Source organism: Micromys minutus (genome assembly GCF_963924665.1).
Source record: "Micromys minutus genome assembly, chromosome: 23".
Lineage (NCBI taxonomy): Eukaryota > Metazoa > Chordata > Mammalia > Rodentia > Muridae > Micromys > Micromys minutus.
Genome location: NC_137958.1, coordinates 44663570 through 44687306, shown reverse-complemented (window position 1 = coordinate 44687306; position 23737 = coordinate 44663570). Strand labels below are relative to the sequence as shown.

The window sequence follows — 23737 nt, the reverse complement described above, 5'->3', positions numbered from 1 at the left end:
CTCACTATAGTGCTTAGGTCACTCTATGAGTAAAAGGCATTTTTGAATACACAAGTAGAAAGCGGCAGAAATTTAAATGTGTGCATAATCTCTTACTGGAAGAAACGGAGCATTTTTCTGAAACTCAAGAGTAAGCCTGGGTAAAACGAGGTTGGCTTAGTCTTGGAGGTGCTGAATGTAGACAGTGGGCGGGCAAGAGGTAGAAAAGGCCGGAGAAGCGGAGGAATGGAGCAGAATCGCTTCATTGCTTTGTTGTTTATTTATTTATTTATTTGTTTTGTCACTGATTCTTTGTGAGTTCCGCATCAGGTACGCCAGTCCTGCTTAGCTCCCTGTCCTTATATACACACCCTTTGCCCCTGAAACCTCCCCACCAAAATAAAGCCTACAGAACAAATGAACAACAAAACACCAGAGCATAGAAAACATCTGATCTCAGAAGCTGCAGTGTGGGGCACTGCCTGCACATTCTCCATTACAAGATGGCGCTGACATCTGGCTGGAGTTAGCAGTAAACAAGTCATGTGCGCACGCGCTGGGTAACTTTCCACTCCTTGAGCTCTGCCTCTCCCTTGGGGTCATATGGCCTGATGAGTTTCAACCAATCAGGGGGCTCCACGTCCAAGGCGAGGACTGATCCCTTTATAAGGGGACGGGCTAGATAGTTCGGGGTCTTCGTCTTCACGTGTTGCAAGCTTATGCTCTGCCTCTCGAGAGCATTAAAGCTTTACCGCAGAAGAATCCTATTTTGTGTGCCGCGTCGTTCTTGCTGGCGAGACGGTACACCACAGTATTTCCCTCTGACCACATATCTTCAGTTGCAAATGTTCATTGCGATGAGTCCCTGGTCTGGTTCAGTATCTCTGGCTTCTGAGACACTAACACTGGATCCTCATCCTGACTTCTAGTGGTTATGTTGTTGCCCTGTGTCATGGAGATCCTGCGGCTTTGGATCAGCAGGACTGGTCCTTCCAAGCATCCCAGCCATTCACAGATGATAAAGGTTTTGGGCAGCGCGGGTTCAGAGATCTGGGTCTGGGCCTGGCTGTAGCTGAGCTGATAAGCCAGCTGGCTCTCCCTGATCCACACATCAGGACAAGCTTCCCAGCATGCCTCTGGCCCACCTATGTTGCAGTCAGCAGGAGGCAGGGGCAGCTCTCTTGCTCTTGTGTCCTTGAGCAGGGAGGTGGCTCACCCCTACCCTTACCTTCCGGACCAGTTGCACTGTGGTGCCTAGGCAAGGTGCGGGGGCCTAACTCTCTCGAGTGCAGCAGACTATGAGGAAATGGGCCAGCTCTCTTGTTAGCATACTTTCCCGGCTGGATCGCCTGCGCCCCACCCACCAGGGCCAGCTCTACCCTACTGCCCAAATGAGGTACAGGGCCTCCCAAATGCTGCAGCAGCAATAGGAAGGCCTACTCACCCACTCCCATGACCCCAGGGCCAAATCTTCTTTGTTGTAGGTGATGAGGGGCAACGGGGAAGGGGGCGTCAACCTCCACACCCACACCACCTTATACCAGTCCAGTAGTGGGGCTAGCTCTGTGCCCCTTAACCAGGGCTGCCCAGGTGAGGAACAAGGCCCTCTCTCACGAGTGCCGCAGCCAGCAACCGACCGGGCCAGCTCACTAGCTCTCATGACCCCGGGTCCAGACAGCCCCAGATGGCAAGCGGCAAATGGAAGAGGACAACGCCCCTGTACCCTTACCGCCTCAAGGCAGATGAGTGTCAGGGACAGTTCTTGCATGTCCTCAAGCTTGGGGCTGGCTCACCTGCGCCCCACCCACCAGGTTCAACTCTGCTATGGTGTCCAGGAGAGGCGCAGGGCCTGCTGTCCCGAATGTTGCAGCTAGTGAGGGGCAAAGATAGCTCCCCCAAGCTCATGACTCTGTAGACTGCCATAGGTGGCAAGGAGCGAGGGGAGGCACGGGGGGCAGGGGGCGGCCATTGTCGCTGCACCCCACATCAGATGAGTGTGGGAGTCAGTTCTCCTACACTCTTACCTGTGGGCAGGGTCAACCACAACCCTGTGCTGCCTGGGCGTGGCACAGGGCACACTCTCCCGAGTTTCTGTTGAGAGATGGACCCAGACTCACACATGGCTCTCGGAGACCTCACCATGGCCGAAGGTGGCAGGGCTGACTATCCCAACGGGTCACTTCTCTCCACCCAGGTGTCTCCAGCTTCATCTCTCTTCCTAATGCTCAAGTTGTCCCACGTCCCCTTCTCTTCCATCTGACCACCACGTACTTGCACTCTGTGGCGGCTCCTGCTGCGGGACAGCCACTGCCCGCCTGAGACGTGCACCGGAGGGCAGGCCTGTGGGTGGCTTGGCAGACTTCCTCTCCTCACTGGATTGCCTGAATCTGATTTGATTAGACTTGATTTTTATGAGTCCTAGGCATAAAACTAAGCCAGGCATCAAGCTAGGATAAATAAAGGCCTGCCATCTGCTCAGCCCCATCTGATGTAAGTCAGGTGACCCTGATCGACAACGAGGTGTCTCTTTGCGAATTGCCCGCGAAGCAGGAAATCACTTCAAACGCCAGCTATCCATGAACTTGTCCCCCTTCGTGGGTCTGAAGCATAGGACGGTGTTCGGTAATTATCTTTCTTTTCTTACTACTTCCATAAATAGACGAAGTTGATTTCACTTCATCTTTTAATTTCTTTTTAAGTTCGTGAGTGTCTGTGTGTGGACGTGTGTGCTTATGTGTGGAGCCAGGACACCCAGCGCTGGAGATTCAGGGGCTTGAGAGCCGCCCAACAGGAGAATCAAACTGAGACCCAAACTGTGGCCTCGGGAAGAGCAGTCATCGCTGTTAACCACAGAGGCATCTTTCCAGCCCCCAAATCCACTCTTCTCTCAAGCACCCAAGGCTGTGCAAAGCTGCCTTCCATCACTGGTCATATCACCCCATTATTGCCACCTATCTTCCCCCTTTTGTTCGTCATGTGTCTCCGTGCCTCCTGCCTCCAACGCCTATATTGTCTCATCGACCTACCAAATGCCAGACAATCCCCAAACATCCAATCGCTTAAAGGTTTTCCAAATCGAGATGCGTATTTCCATCAGTGTCTCTGTGCAGGTGGCCATTGCCGTGAGGAAACACCATGGCCAAAGTGTCTTGGGGAGCAAAGGGCTTTGATTCGGTTTATGATTCCACATCACTGTTCATCATCAACGGGAGTCAGGACAGGAACTCAAACACGGAAGGACTCTGGAGGCAGGAAATGATGCAGAGGCATGGAGGTGTACCATATGCGTGGGCTTGCTCCCTAAATCTTGCTCAGCCTGCCTTCTTAGGAAACCCTGGCTCAGGGATGGCAACACCCACAGCAATCACTAAGAAGATGCCCTACCGGCTTGCCTCCCGCCCACTCCTATTGGAGGCATCTTTTGGTTGAGGATCCCTGCTCTCAGGTGACTATAGCTTGTGTCAAGTCGGCATAAAACTGTCCATCACTATGAGCAATGGTGGAAGGGTTTTACATCTCATCTCCGGGTCACGTCCTCCTGAGCCAGGCTCCCCTCGTTGGGTTGTCTCTAATGTCTGTCCCAGCACACTGTACATGCCGTGTACCTAACGAGGGAGGATATTTAAATTAACGAGCTGTTGTGCAGAATCAAAATCCCCCACGCTATCCACGGAAAGAAGAGATAAACTTATCTGGACAAGACGGCACACACCCAATTGCAGCACACTCCAGAGGTTGAGGGAAGGCAGGCTGTCTAAGAAGGGGAAGGAGAAAAATGAAGAGGAGGAGGAGACTCTGACAACCTAGCTGCAAACTACTGCTGTTTGCAACTGTATAGAGTGAAGCCTAGGGAAGGTATAGAGTGCAAGCTTGTTGACTGACTTTAGCACTATTCATAGGATCTCTGGCAGCATCTCTTTTCTGGGAGAGCTACAGGGGTGAAAGAGTTAAGTCTTGTGAAGCACAGAGCCTTGCTTTCCATCTAGCAAGTGCTGTGCCTGTGTTTTTAAAATAGTAATGCATCATAAAGAGTAGGGAGCCAAAGAAATGTTCTGAATTTGAGCTATGTGTGACACACACACACACAAGTCTGACAAGCGTAGCCAAAAGCAACAGAACACAACCACCTTCTGTATATGACACTTTGGGAAAACCATACTTAAAGAAGCGATTTCCCCCTTGCTAAAGAATATTGGATTTTGTGGATGAAGAAACTATTTGTCCTAGTTTGCTTCCCCTTGCTGGAATAAAACACAGACCCAAACCATCTTGGGGATGGAAAGGATTTATGGGATTGCAGGATACAAGCCATCATTGAGGAAGCCACCTCAGAAACTCAGGGTAGGAACCCAGAGGCAGGAACTGCAACAGAGACCATAAACGGGCACTGCTTACTGGCGCGCTCTCCACGGTGCTTGATCATCTTGTGTTTTACACAACCCAGAACCATTACCTGACTGGGCTTGACACCACTGACAGTAGGCTGAGATCTTCACATCAACCAGTAATCAAGAAAATGCTCCGCCCCCTGCCAATTTGTTTCCAAGCCAATCTGATGGAGGCGTCACCTCATTCAAATTTCTTCTTCCCAAATAACTCTACTCTGTAGCAATTGGCAACTAACCAGCAGACTCCAAGAATTTACCTGCAAAGTGGGACAGGACTCCTGAGAATAATAAACATGTGAGGGGCGTCTGGAACTGTTCATAGCCTGTGTCCTCTGACCCACCAGGCCAAAGTAAACAAACAGGCGTCTGGGTGAAAGGGGAAGACAGATGCTTCCAAATATATCAGTGACACTCAAGTGAAATTCGAGGATCCAGAATTTCTCTTCTCACACTATTTTTTCCCTAACCACAGGATGTGCCTCTATTCCAGATGGCTCAAGTACAGCAGGAATGGGACATGATCAGGGAGTGTCTCAGACTCTTCAGCCGCGTCATTTCCTATCCTCCTTCAGCCACCATCGATCGAAGTAAGAGCCCTGTCATTTTTACCAGCATGTCCTATAACCGGCCACCTTTTTAATAAGGTAGAGTTGCTGGCCGAGTTTTATTTTAACCTCCGTAACTTGTCCTAAAATTCTAACTCACTTCTGAGACTCGAGTGAATAAAGGGAACAAGGTTGTCAGTGAGACGACGTAAATGTGTCCTTGTCGTATTTATAACACAGCAAATCAGCAGAGTGGCCCAATCCCAAAGGGCAGGGACAGTTTTAGCTAGTCCAGTGACAGGTGCACACGCTACGCAGGGGAAACAGAAACTGCAAATGATTGTGTCAACGGCACCGGCAAATGCTGGACTACCGAATGTGCGAACTGGGGCTTTGGGAAACAGCGTGCGCTTACGCTGCCGCTTTCAAAGGCACATCTTTAGTGGGACCATGCAGTGAGCCCCGGTTTGCCTCTCCAGTGAACCTTCAGGCCCACAGCCCGCCTGCCAGAATGCAGCAAGACACAGGTTCTCATGCCGGAAACCGCCGAATGACTTGCTTCTTGCTTATTGAGAGATCTGTAAAGTTCTTCCCCGGAAATCCAGTGGCTAGACCTTGTGAGAACCTTGACTTACAAAGGAGCACGTTATTTTTACTGGAAAGACGTCTAAATCTGAAATCTTTGTGTCACCTTAGATAGAGCGAAGGTGGGTTGTTGTAATAAAGGACCAGGACTGTTTGATGGGGCAACGTGGAGCAGAAGCAGAGCTAGACCGGTCATCACAACACGGGCTTGAATTCTGGCTCTGCCGCTTGCTTTACGTACTGGGTCGGGTGTTTTGATCTGTCTACACCCAAGCGTTCTCACACGCATCGCAGAAAGAATGAGTCCTACCACATGAGCTTGTGTTGAAAGCAAATGATGTTTTGATATGAAAGAGCCCAATAGCACAACGTTCTACCACTAAACGAGGCTGAAGCACACATAAAGTTGAATTACTATACTGTGGTAGAACTGTCGTTTTATATTAGGGAGTCTCTAAATTGATAAGGTTTGGTCTCTGTTGAGAAAAACAACTGTAGTAAATTATTTCCTTATGCTTGTGATATTTTCCTTAGTGGGGGGGGGGGTCATCGTCTTTTGTTATTCAAATAGAACTCTATTTTTACTAAATTATTACATGCACATTTTTCTTTTTTATTGAAAATAATTTATAATAGAAAGTATTCTGATCATGGATTCCAACCTCTCACAAAGTCTTTCAATCTCCCCATTCACCCATGCCCTTTCTTTCTCTCTCTCTCTCTCTCTCTCTCTCTTTAGAAAACAAGTGAACAAAAATCCAAACAAGCCTGGAAAATAAAAATGAAGAAACACAGACACACAAAACACATAAAAATACAAAATCAGAAACCATAACATTGAATTAAAAAGAAAAGTAAGCAGAAAATGCCCAAACAATGCACCATGAGACAAAAAGTCTACAAAAATACCCCTGGGCTCATTTTATCTTGGTCTTCCACTACCGGACATAGGGCATGTTCTTAGTGTGGTTTATATACCCAGGAGGACTCCATTAGAAAAAACTATTTTTTCCTTTGTAAGCCGATGTCAATTTCAGAGAGCTTCTGGGACGGAAACCCACGTTTATCTCTCCCTGTCAGTACTGGGAACCCTTCTTGCTTGACCTGTGCAGGCCCTGTGCTTCCTGGTGCCGATTTTTGAGAATTCACGATTTTAGGAGTCCTGTGGGGCCTTGAAGAAACTGTTTTCTTAGAGTGGTCCATTCCCCAAGCCCATACCTGGCTCTAACTTCTCTTCTCCACAGCTTCCTGAGCCCATAGGGGAGGAGCTGCAAGAAGATGCACCGTTTAGGACTGACTGGTCTAAAGCTTCTTGCTTTCTGCACATTGTCTACTTGTAGGTTCTGTGTGAGTGCTGTCTATTGCTAGAAGAGGCTTCTCTCCTGCTGACTGAGCAGGACACTGAGCTACTTTTGTAGCAGACTGTTGTTAGGAAACATTTTATTGCTATGGTCTTTTAGCAGGATAGCATTTGGTTTTCCTCAAGGCCTTAGCCACCTAATCAACCGACCCGAGTTCCGTTCCACAAAGTAGTCGTTAAATCCAATCAGACAGTGTATGTATGGTTACATCCACAACTATTGTGCTATGTGTACATTTTTTTACATGTGTGAATGTTTCCCTTCATGTATGTGTGTGTGTGCTGCCTCTATGCCTGGTGCCCCTGGATGCCAAAAACGGGCATTTAAATCCCCTGGAACTGGAGTTGCACGTGGTATGTCAGTGTTTGGGACCAAACCCAAGTCGTACGTACGGCCAGCATGTGCTCTTAACTACTACTGTCCAGTTGCACATTGGTTTGGAAAACAGTTGTGTACTTCTGACCTGTGAGGAGCAGAAAAGCCTCCTCTGCTGTTTCTACCTTCAGTGTGTAGAAGTAACTTTCTTAGAAGTAACGTCCTCCTTCCTCCCTCCCTCCCTCCCTTCCACTCTTCCTTCCTTAATTTCTTCCAATGCTGTTTTTGAATTGTTATTTTATCTATTCTTTGAAATGTTCACATACGCATGCAGCTGTATTCTGGCCACACCCACCCTCTTCCCTGCTCAACTTCTTCCAGAACTCCTCCACATCCTCCTCCCGACTTCGCATCCTCTTTCTTCTTTATAACCCGGAGTGAGATCCGATCTGCCTGCAGGTCTCCAGGTTTACAGCTACCCAGAGGAGCACAGGCCAACTAAAGGCCTTTGACTCTCCTAATCCTCATTGACTGCCTGCAGTTCTCAGAAAGGGGTGGAGCCTCACAAGCCCCTCCCATCCACCCTTGATCTTGTTCAGGCAACCACATCTGCAGGGGGTTCATGAGTGCAGGAGCCATGCTTATATCCAGGAGATGCTGTTTTGCAGGAGTCTACCTGACCCCAGGCTATAACAGCCTTTCCAGCCCCTCAACTGCAAAGTTCACAGAGACTTGCCCTGAGGAAATGAATAGTTGTTCTGGTTGGGGCTGACCACTGCACTGCACAGCTCTTTGTTCTCTGCAGTTAACCTAGTAATGAACCTCTATGGTAAAGTAAACACTGCGTTTCATTAAAAAATTCCTCAAGGAGTGGTGCACGCCTTTAATCCCAGCACCCGAGGTGCAGAGACAGGTTCGAGGCCAGCCTGCTCCCAGTCTACAGAGTGAGAGTTCTCAGGACACCCAGAGCTATTAGAGAAAACCCGGTCTTGAAAAAAACCAACAACAAAAGAAGCTTCTCTGATGAGGGCTAAGAGCTGCACTAACCTAAGGATGCAAGAAGTGGGTAATGAGATCATTTAGCAAAACAGTGGGAGTAGGTTCTCCCCAGACACCAGAGGGTCCGCACCTTTAATAAGCAAGCTCTGTTTGTTTGCGGATTATGTCCACTACCTGCTTCCTTACACCCGAAGGGGAAAAAACGCTTGTGTCTGTTGAATTCCCTTTTGTTTTCTCAGCCCAAGGACAGTATTAGGCATGAAGGCACAAATAACTATGTTTTAAATGGATTCATGTAAACATCGTTTTTTAATGCGTCCAAAATGGAAAGTAATTAAATTTATGTCAAGAAATATAGTCTAATAAGATTCTGTATTATAGCAATCATGGCAAAAATGAGTTCATACTTGAAAAACTCAATGAACTTACATTAAAATACTGAGTAAAGAAAACATTTTTAATGTATTATATTTCTTAGTTACCTTCAAAGTCTTCACCAAAACGTACACAAAGCCAAAAAATACAGCTTTTCAAAATATTATAGGGCCAGAAAATAAAATTTGCTTTTTTTTTTCACATGACAAAAAGACTTCTTGGTGGATTTATTGGAGTAACTGTATATTTATGAGAGCTTTTGATCTCAAGTACAAATCATATCAAAGGCTTTGGGATGAGTGTCATAGATGACTAAAAGTTAAATTGCCTTTTTGGTCCAGGCTTTTGGCATTTAAAAAATATTACAGAGTTCTATCTTGGTGAAATATGTTTTAATTTCCCCACCATAAGAATAAAATAGATTCTTTCCCACCCTCAGGGAAATGTACATTTATTTAAGAGAGTTTAAGTAATAAAATGGAAGGGATCTTTTCAGACACATATCAAACATATTTTTACTTAAAAATCTAATTGTGAGACAGTAAGAACACAGCAGGTTCCTGGACTTGCTGGGAAAGCCTCCCCAAGAGCGTGTCCTGACCAGAACTGATTCAATGGCAGTATCACTGATGCACAGGCCTAAGTTTGATCCCTAACTCATGCATGTGGCCCCATCACACATACTGCTAATAAACAAGAAGTGTGTGTCAGCTCTTAATAAAATGCTGGGGTGGAACTTCATCTACATCTTGCAGTAGATCTAAAGGAATTTCAAGATAGTCACCAGATGTCCACATTTTTTCAGAGCACAAGATCTTTTGATAATACTCCTAAATGATATTGTGGTATCTCAACTCAGTTCCTAGGGATGGACAATTTTTCTGTGAGTGATTCTGTGTAAGTGCCAAGCACATAGCAGAATAACAAAAGCAACAATGTTTCAATCTGGTGAACTTCTTTTCACCAGGGTGACACAATATCCCAGCAACAAAGTGGCCTACCTTCTGCATCCTAAGAACCCACTGAACTAAGAGAACTAAGAGTCTATCACACAGAAACAGCATTACATTCTACAAACAATCGGGCAGAAGATGCTGAGGATTCAGGGTTCTCTGGAACCAGCCGCTCTCTCTAATTCTCTCTCTTGCTGATTCTCGCCATTCATTTTATTCATTCATTTACCTCTTTTATATTTTTCAAGCATGGCAGGCATGCTGCTAGACTCTGGGAAGGCAACAAGGAAAGGCCTAGTAAAGTTCTAGACCTCGCCGAGTATGTTCAGCAGGAAGCATTTGATGAAACTGAGCGCAGCGTGACTTCCAGTGGAGACAAAGATTCTGGCATGCCAAATAATGGCTCTAGAAGAACACCTCCTGGATGGCGAGTCATGGTGGCCCACCTGTTTTGTGGAATGGAGCATACGAAAGAAGACAGAGAAGCAGAAAAGAGATGAGAAAAGAAACCAAAAGGCCTTTAAGATCAACACCATGGGCATTATTTATGTGGTAAATACGGCCATGTAGGTAGTAAGAAATCGCTGCACATGATGGGGTTTTGGAGAAAAGGAAGGTGGACATACCGGCTGTCAAGCAGCCACTTGAAAATCCAGACCCAAGTAGTCAGGGCGATAGGAATCGATCAGTTTATGCTGACTCCTTAGGAAGGTCTGACATTAAGGAACTTTGACTCTTTCTGCCAAGAGAGGTAATATGGAAGGGAAGAGTACGGAACTGGACTCAAGGTAGAGGGACAGCATGTCTTGTTTTATTGTTTTCTGAGGGCATGCGTGGCTGGATAGGATGCTAGACGGTCAGACAGACTCTTTGTTGACTGTCTAAAGCACTCACTAAATCTCCTAAAACCTAGAAGCTACTTCACCTTATACAGAAAACGGGTCTTAAAGCTCTGTGGGTGGGCGGTAACCAGACACTCAGCTGGAAGCCGGAAGGGTGGGACTAAGGTGGCTCCACCCACAGGGGAAGCCTAGGAAAGAACTCTAAGGACCAGCTAGGTTTTACACTGTGGAGCCAGACTTGGTGAAATAGAGGCAGCGGGGAGCAGCAACAGCATGGTCAGGTCCCGTTCTAGAAACGGTTTTAGGAACATTCAGTGAACAGCCAAACATGTCCCAACTATTGATTAGAATGAAGGACAGAGCTAAGGGGAAAGGCAGGGAACAGTAGACACAGCTGGACCAGGCCATCTGCGCAAATATTTATTGATACATGATACGATACAAGAGCTGTGCGTGTCTTTGAGAAACATCCGAAATACTAACATCTAGAGTACAAGGTCTGAGGCTTGCTCATCAGAAAAAGCTCCACATCTACAAAACATGACGCAGGCGGTCTGCACGCAATGTCTAACGGTTTCCCAGGTCGCTCTAGCCGGACCTTTGAAACAACACGATGACTTCCTTCGAGGGGCCACACTGTACAGTTGCTGTACACGAAGAAAGGAAGGGAGCACAGAATGGAGAGGAACAAGCTGTAAGACGAAAGGAAAGATGAGCGGACAGAGCAGCGCCTCAGCCTGCACACTCCAGCAAGGGCACAGCCACGCTGTCTGAGGTGTCATGTGTGCCTGCTGGCTCCTCCTGCAGCATAGGCCTTGCATACAGCATGGATCTTGGAGTCGAGGAGAAGTTAGGAAACCAAGAATCCAACCATAGCAGTTTATTCTGGCTTCCCTGGGGTCTAGCCGTGACTGATGGCCTGCACTGGTCCTGCCGTCTCATCTCTGTCCACTCCCTTTCAAACAGCACTAAAACAAAAAAAAACCCGTCCTCTTTCCCATCTCAGTTTTTCCTAATCCCCGACTCCCCTCTGTTTTGAAAGTAATAGAACGCCTGTTTTTCAACCTCCTCTGGAAGCTATTCCTCAGGCTAATCCAAGACTCCTTGCCTTGAGATGCCCACCCACCACGCACAGCTGTGGGCCATCGGGTTTCTGCTTACTGGAACTCTGCAGACACAACTAAGCCCCAGCTGAGAAGATAAAAACACAGCGAGAGCTGGGACCTGGTGGTCAGCTCCCTCGCTCCCTTCAGGATGGCTTTCGGAAAGCGCTGTCTTGAAAGGAGATCGGGAGGGAAACACACTTGCCTTGTTAGTAACTACTCTGTACTGTGGAGCCAAGGAAAGCCGTTCCTTTACTGTGCACCCCACTTTAGCATCCCCTCTTCCTGCTGTCTCCTTCCTCTCCCCTCTCCTCCCTTCTTTGTGCTGTCTCCAAGCTTCCATTAAGCTTAACAGGAGTAGGACATTGTCATTTTCTTTGCAGCTAGAGCTCTGGTCACACCCCATCTGTGGCCGAATAAAAGCTCTCCAGCTGCTTTGCAAGAAGATCCTTCCTGCCCTCAGAGCCCCCTCAGTGTCAGGACTCCTTACAGGACTTCATCCATAAGAAAGAAAATGTGGAACGGACAACCCACCCTTATGAAATAACAAGGCTGGGACAAGGAAAACCTTGTTCTTTTGAAACATGTTAAAAATAATAGCAAGTCTCTGTCCCTGGTGCCTAAACAAGGAGTTAATTCAGCAACTCAGCCTTAAAATAGCAAATCCCTACAAAGTGAACAGAAAGAGAAAGGAAGGCACACTGGGGCTGTTGCCACAATAGGAGTACCTAAGTAAGCTCTATGCTGTGGCCAGGCATCTTCACGGATGCCTGATGCTCTGAGTTCAGCGTGAGGCTCTTCCAGCAACACTCCAAGGCCTGCTGAGTACCAAGTCTGCCTCTCATTCGCCTATGCCGTCTGTTAGTATGTTCCGGCAAGTCTCCTTTGAGGCACTGGTTCTTCTCATCTACCCCCAGGAGTTTCCCCTTCCATCTTCCCATGCCTGTCACCAAAAGGATCGAGAGACCATTTACACGGAAGCATCCAAAACGCAGGCTTTCATGGATGTAGATCCTTTTAAAGGAAACGCCTTATGAAGAGGTTGGAGATAGCAGGCCCTCTTGAGAGAGAGTAAAACATCTCAATAAAAACTCTCAGGGGTTGAGACTGAACTCACAGAGTGAGCACAATAAGAAAGGGGACAGTTACACACTAGGTAGGGATCCCAACACTCTGAAAAATAATCACAGAATCACATCTTCATTCTCTTGTTTAAAAACACTGGTTAAGAAAACTGTTAGGAGAAAATCTTTTTTATGGTCACACTTGTTTAATGCACATATGTCTTAGATGTATAGGCTGGACAAAAATAGGTAACACATGGATTGCATGGGCAAATACGCTGTAATTTTCAGCTTTATAATAATGCTCTGTAGATATATTCATGTGTCAGGATGTGAAAAAGCCGGTTAATGGGCATTGTGTCTCCTGCTATTGCTTGGCACGGGTGACCATTGGTGAATATTCTATGGACCTTCCCGTAGTGTCTACTTCTTCCGTTCCCAAACGCCACAGGCTCAGAGTCCCTTCCAGCCTTCCCATGTCATCAGAGACAAAGCCCGTGTTCCCACCTCCAGACCTGTTTATGTTCCCAACGGTCCGCCTCTGCTTGCTACCTTCTCTGCGTGTCACCTCTGCAGTGGGTCACCGTGCGAAAACACATGGTACAGGGCCCAGAGTCTGACTGGCAACAGAGCGCCCGTGTTCCCCTCTGGGCAGAGTTCAGCCTGAGGAAGCACCTGCCGGATGTGAGGGTAGAACTCAAGCTCTGGACGCGGTGATCGAGGTTTTCTGTCCATCCGCTACCCAGACCTTATGTTTAAACCCCAAGGAGACAGGAGGATGGGTTCCTCAACCTTTATTTTCTGTGATCTAAACCACGCCTACTCCATCTCTGGCTACTTCCGCCTGCCTCGTAGCACTCATAGCCCATTTATATGGATTCTTTCCCAAAACCTAGGGCTCCCGGAGCTGCAGAGATGGGCAAAGATGCATAGCAGACACACTACGGTGCAGGCGTCCCTGTGTCCCCAGGGCAGCTGAGGTCAGCTCCAGTTCTTGTTGAATACCAGGCGGAGTCGCATGCCTGCAAACTCAGAGAAATTCTTACCTCGCCCGCCCCGTGCAGGAGCCAAAGTGGTCAGAGGAATCGGGGAGAGCGCGCTTGGTATTCACAAATCACGCCCATATGGAAGGAGTCCCTGGCTTTGCCTTCAGTACACACGTAGCTCGCCACTTGTTCTGCTCTCTTGCTTCTCTTGAGTGCCCACTCACCTGGGCACTCTCTAGGGGCTCCGTATCAGCCCCTTAACTGTGCACTTCTGGGCTGTAACCTTAGCTATTCTTTGCGGATGACCCTGAGCAATGCTTTTCCTCTGCTTAGTAACTCTGCCCGTTGCTGCTCATATGACCAGATGCTACAGACGAGGAAGGCTTTAAGTATCCAAATGACAGACTTGCTCTAGGGGGTGTCAGAGGCCGGCTCCTTGCTCCCAGGATCAAAACTGGGCAATGGATGGTAGGGTAGTATCTAAAGATACCGGTATATAAACACTCGTCTACTCAGACCCATCTCAACATTCTGAGTTCTTTTCTCTCGGGGCGGGTTATGTTGAAAGTGTTATATGAAGTGTGAAGCCCTGTTGAAGCTTTTAGCCGTTTCCTATTGCAGCTGAGGAAAACAAGTTCCCTTCCCAGAGGCTAGTTCTTAAAGTGTCCAGAAGAAGCCATCCCATTTAATAGGACAGCTTGTTTTCAATCTTCTCAACCAAGCAGGAAGTAAGTATCTTTTAAATGGGAGGGAACGGGAGGGGAGGTAAAATGCTGGTGAAGAGATCAGAACCCAAGGATCCAATAGCAAGGCCGGAGGCCAGCTGGCCACCATAGGATATTCTATACTGGGTACACAATACAAAATGGCGGTGCCTCCCACACATCCTGCCACTCTGTGTCAGGACCAAGGAGAGCATGATCTCTGCCCTGACCTCCCTTTAGCAACTTAATGAGAGGCTTTGCTTTAATGGGAACGGCTTTAGTCACATTGTGGCAAATGCTTGGCTCCATTGTTTGGAATTTTGCTAAGACATGTGTTTAAGATTGTTGCACACCGTTGCATGGTGAGGCGCGCCCCCTTTACTGTCACAGGTTTTTCAAATGTCTCCTTTTAGGAGCTCATGATTTCCTATTATGCTGAGTGAAAAGGGGCTGGGGAAAGATGGCTCAGAAGGTAAGAACACTGACTGCTCTTCCAGAGGAACTGGGTTCTATCCCCTGCACCCACAAGGCAGCTTTTCATTGTCTGCAACTCCAGATCCAGAGGATCAGACATATTCTCATAGACATGCATTCAGGCAAAACACATATATACAACATTTAAATAAATTGAAAATACAAATTAGGGCTGGAGAGATGGCTCAGTGGCCAAAACTGAGGTCCAGAGGTCCTGAGTTCAAATTCCAGCAACCACATGGTGGCTCACAACCATCTGTAATGGGATCTGGGTGTGTCTGAAGACAGCTACACTGTACTTATATATAATAAATAAATCTTTTTTTAAAAAAAGAAAATACAGATTAAAATAAAAGAAGTTATTAAAAGATAGGTGAGAATCTTGAGGTTTCAATATCTAAGGAATATATTTTCACTAATGCATTTTACCCCTCCCCTTTCATTTTTTAAAAATAGGTAAGTTTTCTTAACTCTTTTTGGTAAGAACAAGGTTACCACTTCCTGCTCCCCACCCCCATTTACTCCTTTGTAAATAAAACTAATTCTACCCCAAACCTGTCTGTTCTAATAGCTCTGGAATCCTTGGACCAACTGATTCATTTTATATTGTGGGAAATTTCAGATGTGTTGTTAATGATTCCTCAGGGAGGAGGGAGAGAGAGAGAGAGAGAGAGAGAGAGAGAGAGAGAGTTCTAGAAAAGATAAAGCAAGAGATGCCAGTGAGCAGGACCTAGGAAAATCATGTCTGCCCTGGTTGAGTCTTAAGAAAGCCTCGTGGCTCCTCAGGAGATTCTGTTTTCTTGCAGAGGCTTTGCCGAGGTCAAAAAGTTCCTGTACTGCCAGGGAAAAGTTAATTTCCTGTTCTACTTCTCCAGGACCATTTGTGCACTTTGGCTAAATTATTGCTCTTTCTTCCACTAGGGGAGAAGCAGGCTTGCCACTGAAGCTCTTGAAATGCCATTAAGCTTCCCACTGCTTGTTTTAAAAGCAGAGAAACATCCAGAGGAAATCCAATTGTGACAAAATAATTTTGGACTTCTGCTAGGGTTTTAAAGCCTAACTTTGTAATTTGTCTGTAGAGCACACTATATGGTAACTTTTTTAATGAAAGAAGGAGCATTTCCAGTAATCGCATCCATAATTCATATTATGCATTTTTTTCCCTAAGAGGGGCCGAAGGCAATGAGGATATGCTCTTGACATTTTCCTTTGGGAGTTAATATAACTTTCCTGCCACTTAGAATCTCAAAGTACTTTGAAGCTTCTTCACCTAGTTCCTAATTTGATCCCACAACACAAAGTCATTGCCAGTTATAGGCCACATTAAGAAATTCAATCTCTCTCTCTCTCTGTGTGTGTGTGTGTGTGTGTGTGTGTGTGTGTCTGTGTGTGTGTGTGCTCATGGAAGGGAGGGAGATAGAGATAAAGAGAGCGAGAGAGAGAGAGAGAGAGAGAGAGAGAGAGAGAGAGAGAGAGAGAGAGAGACTGAGATAGAGTTACTCGAGTTCAGCAATTACCTAGAACTCCTGATGTCAATCCTGGAAAATGTCCCTTCTGTTTGGAGAGGGGTTGAGGGTCACAGCAAGCCCTGCCTCAGACACAGGTTGTTAAGGTATTTTTCCAGACTATGCACTACTATCTAAACAACACAATCACCTTTCTATGCTTGCTAAACAAAAACCCCAATGTCCAGAAGCAATGTTGCTATTGAAGAAATTGGCTTTCTTCATATAGATTATTCACTGCGTGAGGATTTTCCTGGCACCTGACTTAGCCATCTTAAATTGACCAAATGACGTCAGTTTTCCCTCAGACATTCCCAGGATAACAGTTTCCAACTTCAGTTTATCAACATCTGTGAGGTGGTTATGTGGGTTGTCTAAAAAAGAGGTCAAAGGGATACAAACTGGGAAGGAGGAAGTCAAGATATCACTGGATTTGCAGATGATATGATAGTATACATAAGGGGCCCCAAAAATTCCACCAGAGTTTCTAGAGCTGATGTGTGTGATTGGTGAACTTGGTGTGATTCTAAACAAGCAAGTGAAATATCTGTATGACAAGAACTTCAAACCCCTGAAGAAAAAAGATCTCAGAAGTTGAAAAGGTCTCCCATGCTCATGGATTGGCAGGATTACAAGTAAAAATGCCCATATTATAGAAAACAATCTACAGATTCAATATGATCCCCATCAAAATCCCAACTCAGTGCTTCAGAGTTAGAAAAAGTTCTCAAATTTATCTGGAATAATAAAAACCCAGAATAGCAAAAATTATTCTCAGCAATAAAAACTTCTTGGGGAATCACCATCCCTGATCTCAAGATAGATTGCAGAGCAATAGTTAGTGATAAAAACTGCCTGCTATTGGCATAGAGACAGGCGAAGATCAATGAAATAAAGATAAAGAACCAGAAATAAACTCACACACCTATGGTCACTTGATCTTTGACAAAGGAGCTTAAACCATCCAGTGGAAAAAAGACAGCATTTTCAACAAATGGTACTGGTTCGACTGGAGTTCAGCACGTAGAAGAATGAAAATTGAGCTATTCTTATCTCCTTGTACAAAGCTCAAGTCCAAGTGGATCAAAGACCTCCATATAAAACCAGGTAGCCTAAATGTAATAGAAGAGAAAGTGGGGAAGTCTCAAATACTTGGGCACAGGGGAGAACTTCCTGAACATAACACCAATGGCTTATACTTTAAGACCAACAATCGACAAATGGGACCTCAGAGAACTGCAAAGCTTCTGTAAGGCTAAGGACACTGACAGTAGGACAAAATGGCTGCCCACAGATTGGAAAAAGGTCCTTACTAACCCTACATTCAATAGAGGGTTAATATCCAATATATACAAAGAGCTCAAAAAATTAGACTCCAGAGAACCAAACAACCCTATTAAAACATAGGGTACATAGGCAAACAAAGAATTTTCAACTGAGGAATGTCACATGGCTGAGAAGTACTCAAAGAAATATTCAACACCCTTAGTCATCAGGGAAATGCAAATCAAAACAACTCTAAGATTCCACCTTACACCAGTCAGAATGGCTAAGATCAAAAACTCAGGTGACAGCAAATGCTGTCGAGGATGTGGAGAAAGAGGCACACTTCTCTACTGTTGGTGGGGTTGTAAACTGATACAATCACTCTGGAAATCAGTCTGGAGGTTCCTCAGAATATTGGACATAGTACTGTAATCTGAGGACCCAGCTAGACCACTCCTGGGCATATACCCAAAAGATGCTCCAACATATAACAAGGACACATGCTTCACTATGTTCCAAGCAGCCTTATTTATAATATCCAGAAGCTGGAAAGAACTCAGATGTCCTTCAACACAGGAATGGATACAAAGAATGTGGTACATTTACACAATGGAGTACTACTCAGCTATTAGAAACAATGACTTCATGAAATTCTTAGGCAAATGGATGGAACTAGAAAATATTATCCTGAGTGAGGTAACCCAGTCACAAAAGAACACACATGGTATGCACTCACTGATAAGTGGATATTAGTCCAAAAGCTTGGAATACCTGAGATGCAATTCACAGGCCACATGAAGCTCAAGAAGAAGGAAGACCAAAGCATGGGTGCCTTCATCCTACTTAGAAGGGGGAACAAAATAGTCAAGGAAGGTTGTGGGTGGGAGGGATTTGGGAGGGAGAGAGGAGTGGGGGGTGGGGGGAATGAAAAGGGGCAGGATTAGATCTGGGAGAAGGGCAAGATGTACAGAGGGTCAGGAAATTAAACAGAGATGCATCACGATGGGGGTGGGGAACTGGGGGTAGCCACCAGAAAGTCCCAGATGCCAAAAAAGCAAGAGGCTCCCAGGATGACATTAGCTGAAATACACAACACAGGGGAGAGAGAACCTCTCTCTTACCTCGTATTCTAAGGTAAGGTACAGCCCCAGGTTGAGGAAAGGGGCCACCCATCCTTCACAAAATTTTAACCCAGAATTGTTCCTATCTAAAGAAAATACAGGGACAAAGAGTGGAACAAAGATTGAAGGAAAGATCATCCAGAGACTGCCCCACTGGGGGATCCATCCCATATGCAGCCACCAAACCCAGAACTCGCTAATGCCAAGAAGTGTTTGCTGACAGGAGCCTGATATAGATGTCTCCTAAGAGGCTCTGTCAGGGCCTTACAGATGCAGAGGTGGATGCTCACTGCCGACCATTGGATGAGCCCTGGGACCCCAATGGAGTAGTTAGGGAAAGAACTGAAAGAGCTGAAGAGGTTTGCCACCCATATGAAGAACAACAATATCAACCAGCCAGACCTCCAGAGCTCTCAGGGACTAAACCACCAACCAAAGAGTACACATAGAGCAACCCAAAGTTCTAGTTGCAAATGTAGCAGAGAATGGCCTTGTCTGGCATCAATGGGAGGGGAGGCCCTTGGTCCTGTGGAGGCTGGATGCCCCAGTGTAGAGGAATGCCAGGGCAGTGATGCTGGAGGGTCAGGTTGGGGAGCACCTTCGCGGAGGCTAGGGTAGGGTGTAAAGGGGCGGAATGGAGGGGTTTGAGAGGGTAAACTGGGAAAGGGGATAACATTTCAAATGTAAATAAACAACATAACCAATAAAAAGTTTAAAAAACTAATACTTGAGCAGGCTAATGAATAGAAAAAAAAGAGAGAGGTTCTCTAGAAAATGAATTAGAGTGCCAACGTCTGTGAATAATGGACGTGCATGCCAGCCCTCACGCTTTTATCAGGAGAGCAGGCTGGACATCCCCCGTCACACGCATGTTCTAAAGCAGCATAGGAAATACTTCTCACAACCAGGAAAGCGTCACACTGTATATAGTGGTCATGGGGACAGTGACAGAGGCCTGTTGCCCGAAGATAAGTGTCTTTAAACATGTTCCTCTATAAATCATACGAAGGGAAGGAAAGAAGGAAGGTTGACAATATAGATTAGGGCTATACAGTATCATAATTAACGTACTCTAATCCATACTGTTCCATTCAAAGCCACATTTGTTTTCATTTTTTTCCTTAATTTATTTACTCACTTTATATCGTGGTCACAGTCCTCCTCCCTCCTCTCCTCCCTGTCCCACCCTCATGGCCCCTTCCTCATTCAAAGCTAGATTCCTAAGCACATAACATTGCATCTACTGACTCTGGCCCAGGCTTGATGGGACTTGATTCATGCATGTGAGTTGATTCATGTCTCATATGTTATCCTCGTTTTCTTGTTTTGCTTGTTTTTTTCCTATTTCTGTCTGGGATAAACCCTTTGACTGAAACAACTTGGAGGTAAAATAGTTTAGTTGGCTTCTGTGTCACAGTGATTAAGAGCATCCAAGCCAAGCGTACTGTGTACAGCACCAAATTCTTTTGTCCTGACTTAAGATCATTGTGGTTCATTTATGCTTTTGGATCATAAGCAACACGAGCTTTCCTGAACTTAATTGAAGGGAAAGTAAATATCTTTCGTTAATGCCCCTCTACACATGTAGAATATGTAACAGCTTCACAAAATAGTTTCTCGTTACATAATATAGTCCATCTTCGAACCTCACACTAAGTTAAAAGGATGTTTTAGATTTTGAACATGCGTCTGAAATTCTAAAGTGGTCAAGGTGTAGCTTACCTCATCTATTTCCAACCTTGGCATAGTGTATAGCAGAGAACACCAATGTAATTATACAGATGAGCTCTCTGTCTGTCTCTGCCTGTCTCTGTCTCTGTCTGTCTCTGTCTATCTCTGTCCCTCTGTCTCTGTCTATCACTCTCTGTCTCTCTGTCTGCCTCTGCCTGTCTGTCTCTGTCTCTCTCTCTCTCTCTCTCTCTCTCTCTCTCTCTCTCTCTCTCTCTCTCTCTCTCTCTCTAACCAATGTTGCTTGCTTAGGAAAAAAAGTACTAAAAGGAAGCCAATAGGATTTTTGTCTAAAGTTTTTTTTTTAAGAATTAGCACTGCTTTTATCATTTGTGTATTGTGTTATAAAATTGTAAATGATTCCAAATCAACTAGCACCCATAAGCACTGAATGCCCACCAGGCAGTCCACCTTACTCATGGCAGCCACACAGCCCTTTGCTGACAGCTCCCGAAGGTCTACTATGCACGGGTTCCTGTATTTAAAGACCACCCTGTCAGATCCAGTTTAACTGAGAGGAGTACCATGAAGTCCACGTTTTAGTAGAATAAGTTTACAGATTCACTGATAAAGAGGCGGCAAGAAGAACAGGAAAGATGGGAAGACTAGGTGGGAAGCAGAGAGTAAAGCTCACTAACCCAACACTGTGGTTTGGGTCACGCACATCACTACCCTTGTAATACTGCCGTCAGAAGCCTGACTCTGTTATGTGTACTTAGCTGCACATACTGTATCCGGCTCCAGACGGTAAACCTGGAAACCTCACAACTTCCTCAGGCTACACAAACACCCCTCTCTGAGCACTAGTGTGTGTTCTTCTGCCCATAACAGCTGCAGAGTTTAGAGGATTTCCATCCAAGTATACTTGCAATGTACTCTGCATGAGCAGTGGGAAGGCCACCCAGCCTGAAATGGTTCTGAGTGCGTAGCAAGACAAACTGTATCTTTCAAGTGAACTTTTCAGGAAAATCTCCTATCTGTCGTCTTAGGTCTATGTATAAATTATGTGAGCCTATGAGTAAAATCAAATGCTTGCAGCAGGAAGGGTAAATATATGACTTGATCTATCAATCAAAATAGGAAACCACTCAAACTGTGACCCTTGGTAACCTGCTCCTCCTTTCTTTAACCCGCCCCCCACAAAAGACCTCAGACCATGGGTGACCTGAGGCTCTAGAACAGTGGTTCTCCACCGTGGGTTGCGACCTCCTTTGGGTGGTAAATGACCCTAAAATTCTTGTCACAGGGACCGCCTAAAATTCTTTGCATAACAGATATTTTTATTATGATTCATAACATTAGCAAAGTTACAGCTGTGAAGTAGCAACAAAAATAAGTGTATGGTCGTGTGTCTCCACAACATGAGGAGCTGCACTGAAGGGTTGCAGCCTTAGGAAGAACTGCTGCTGGGGAGTACTTGTACATATGTCTAGCTTTCAACCTTGGTAATCTATCTCTTTCTAATCTGAACTATCATTTGTTTCCAAATAATTTTTTATTTTATTTGCTACTGCATAAATTTGCATAAGGCCTTATTATAAATTATTTGTATTAAAGATCAAGAATCTGGAAGCAACTGGCCAGGACCCAGCCACCTGAAACAAAAGCATTCCTTTCCAAATGTGTGTGTGTATGTGTGTGTGTGTGTATGTGTGTGTGCGCATGTATAAAAGAATCATACAATTGTTCATACACTAACAATCCCAATGAGACAAAAAAGGGCAAAGTAACAGAGAAGATTTTAAGTCATGGAGCAAACTCAGCACAGCAGATTGCTTGGAAGTTCAAGAATGAGCTTGGGAACGCATATGGGGGTTCTACTGCAGGAAGGAGAAAGCTGGGAATCCTTCGAGAGCAAAGGAAGGAGGTCTTGTCACTTTCTGACATTGTCTTAGAGTTGGCCGGAGGCGCTAATCCCCAGATGCCCCACAGTCCTTACTCAGACAGTGCCCACTGCATCCCGGGTACAGCATTAGCATGGGAAATGTAGCAGTAAACCGGTTAAGTCATCTCTGACCATACAGTGTTTGTTCCTTGTAGAGAAAGACAATAAACTAACAAAGCTGGTGTATTCATTTGGGGCCCTTCAACCTTAACCTCACAGCTGTTCCTCACTCGGACAGAATGGTGTCATATATCTTGTACTTTAAAACATATCAGGAAGCAGTTCAAGCTTTACCTACGGATAAGTAGACCCACCCTTTTTTGTTTGTTTTTTGTTTTTTGTTTTGTTTTTTTTTGTTTGTTTGTTTGTTTTTTGCCTGATTTTAACATTCTATTTCACTGAGAAAGATAGCCTTGTGGAGGTGGGGGAGTCGATGTTCATTGCAAAAGTGGTTGCTTACCTACCTTGAGAGGGAAAATACTAGGGGAAATTAATAGGGACAATGGAGCTGGACAACTGTATGGCTGAGTATGTCATGTCCAGCAAACATTTCAAAGGTTTCACATGACTTATCTTCCTGGAGCTCCTTGTTCGCCTTAGAAAGGAAGTACTAATGTGTTCATTTTCAGGGAGAGAAACTAAGTCCCAGAGGAGTCGAGAAGTGAACCCAAAGGAACAAGTTAGCCAATGGTGTTAATTTAACTCCAGAGAGTTTGGATACTATGACCTTCTGCTTCCCCAGTTCCCCTAGACTCCTAAGATGGTATGACAAAGTACCATAATCCAAGTGGCTTAAAACCAAAGACACTTGTTATCTCGTTAATTATGGAGGTGAGAGGCCTGACATCAGCATATTCATGGAGCCACGCTGTCTCTGAACCCCAAGGTGGAATGCCTGTAGTAGCTTCTGATGTTCTTAGGTGTGAAGCTTTGGGTACATCTCTACCTTCAATGCCCACAGCATTGTTCGTGTAACTGTGCTCACTTGCATTAGGAACCCTCTCTACTCCAGTGTGACCTCATCCTAACTATATCTGTCACAAACAGAAGATGAAGTCACACTCGGAGACGAGGGGAAGGTCCATGGTCCAGCTCTAAAACACTAATGGATGGTTTCAGAGTGTAGACTAGAGCAGGGACAGAAAACAGATCTCAGTCCATTCCTGTCTTTACTCTCAACTTGAGGCCTCATTTTGTGAACCCCATTTTCTTCCTTTATGGAAGAAAAGCATTGAATCCAATATCACCTAACTTAGTTTAAGTGGTAACATTCTAATATCTCTTATGAGTAATTATCATGAAAAATAACTTCCACCAACAAAGTCTGAAAAACATCTACTTATAATGATGAAGGTTAGAATGATAAAGGAAATGAAACTACATGAACTTAAGACAGCTTTATGAGATTGTGAAGATTTATTCCTGGAGAACTTGATGGGGGTTTACCACTTCAAAGAGACATTAGACAGGGGAAGATTGGAAAATAAAGCTACGGGCTGAAGTTTCACAGACAGGCAGAATTCCAACAATACAAGCGAGGTATACTAGGCCATTTCAGG

At 45.4% G+C, this 23737-nt stretch overlaps 1 protein-coding gene across 5 annotated transcripts in view; it reads right to left on the bottom strand.

Annotated features, from left to right (window-relative positions):
- Positions 1-23737, bottom strand: part of CPED1 (cadherin like and PC-esterase domain containing 1) — a 288777-nt gene that overhangs the window by 256893 nt on the left and 8147 nt on the right. The gene's annotated exons all lie outside the window — the stretch shown is intronic.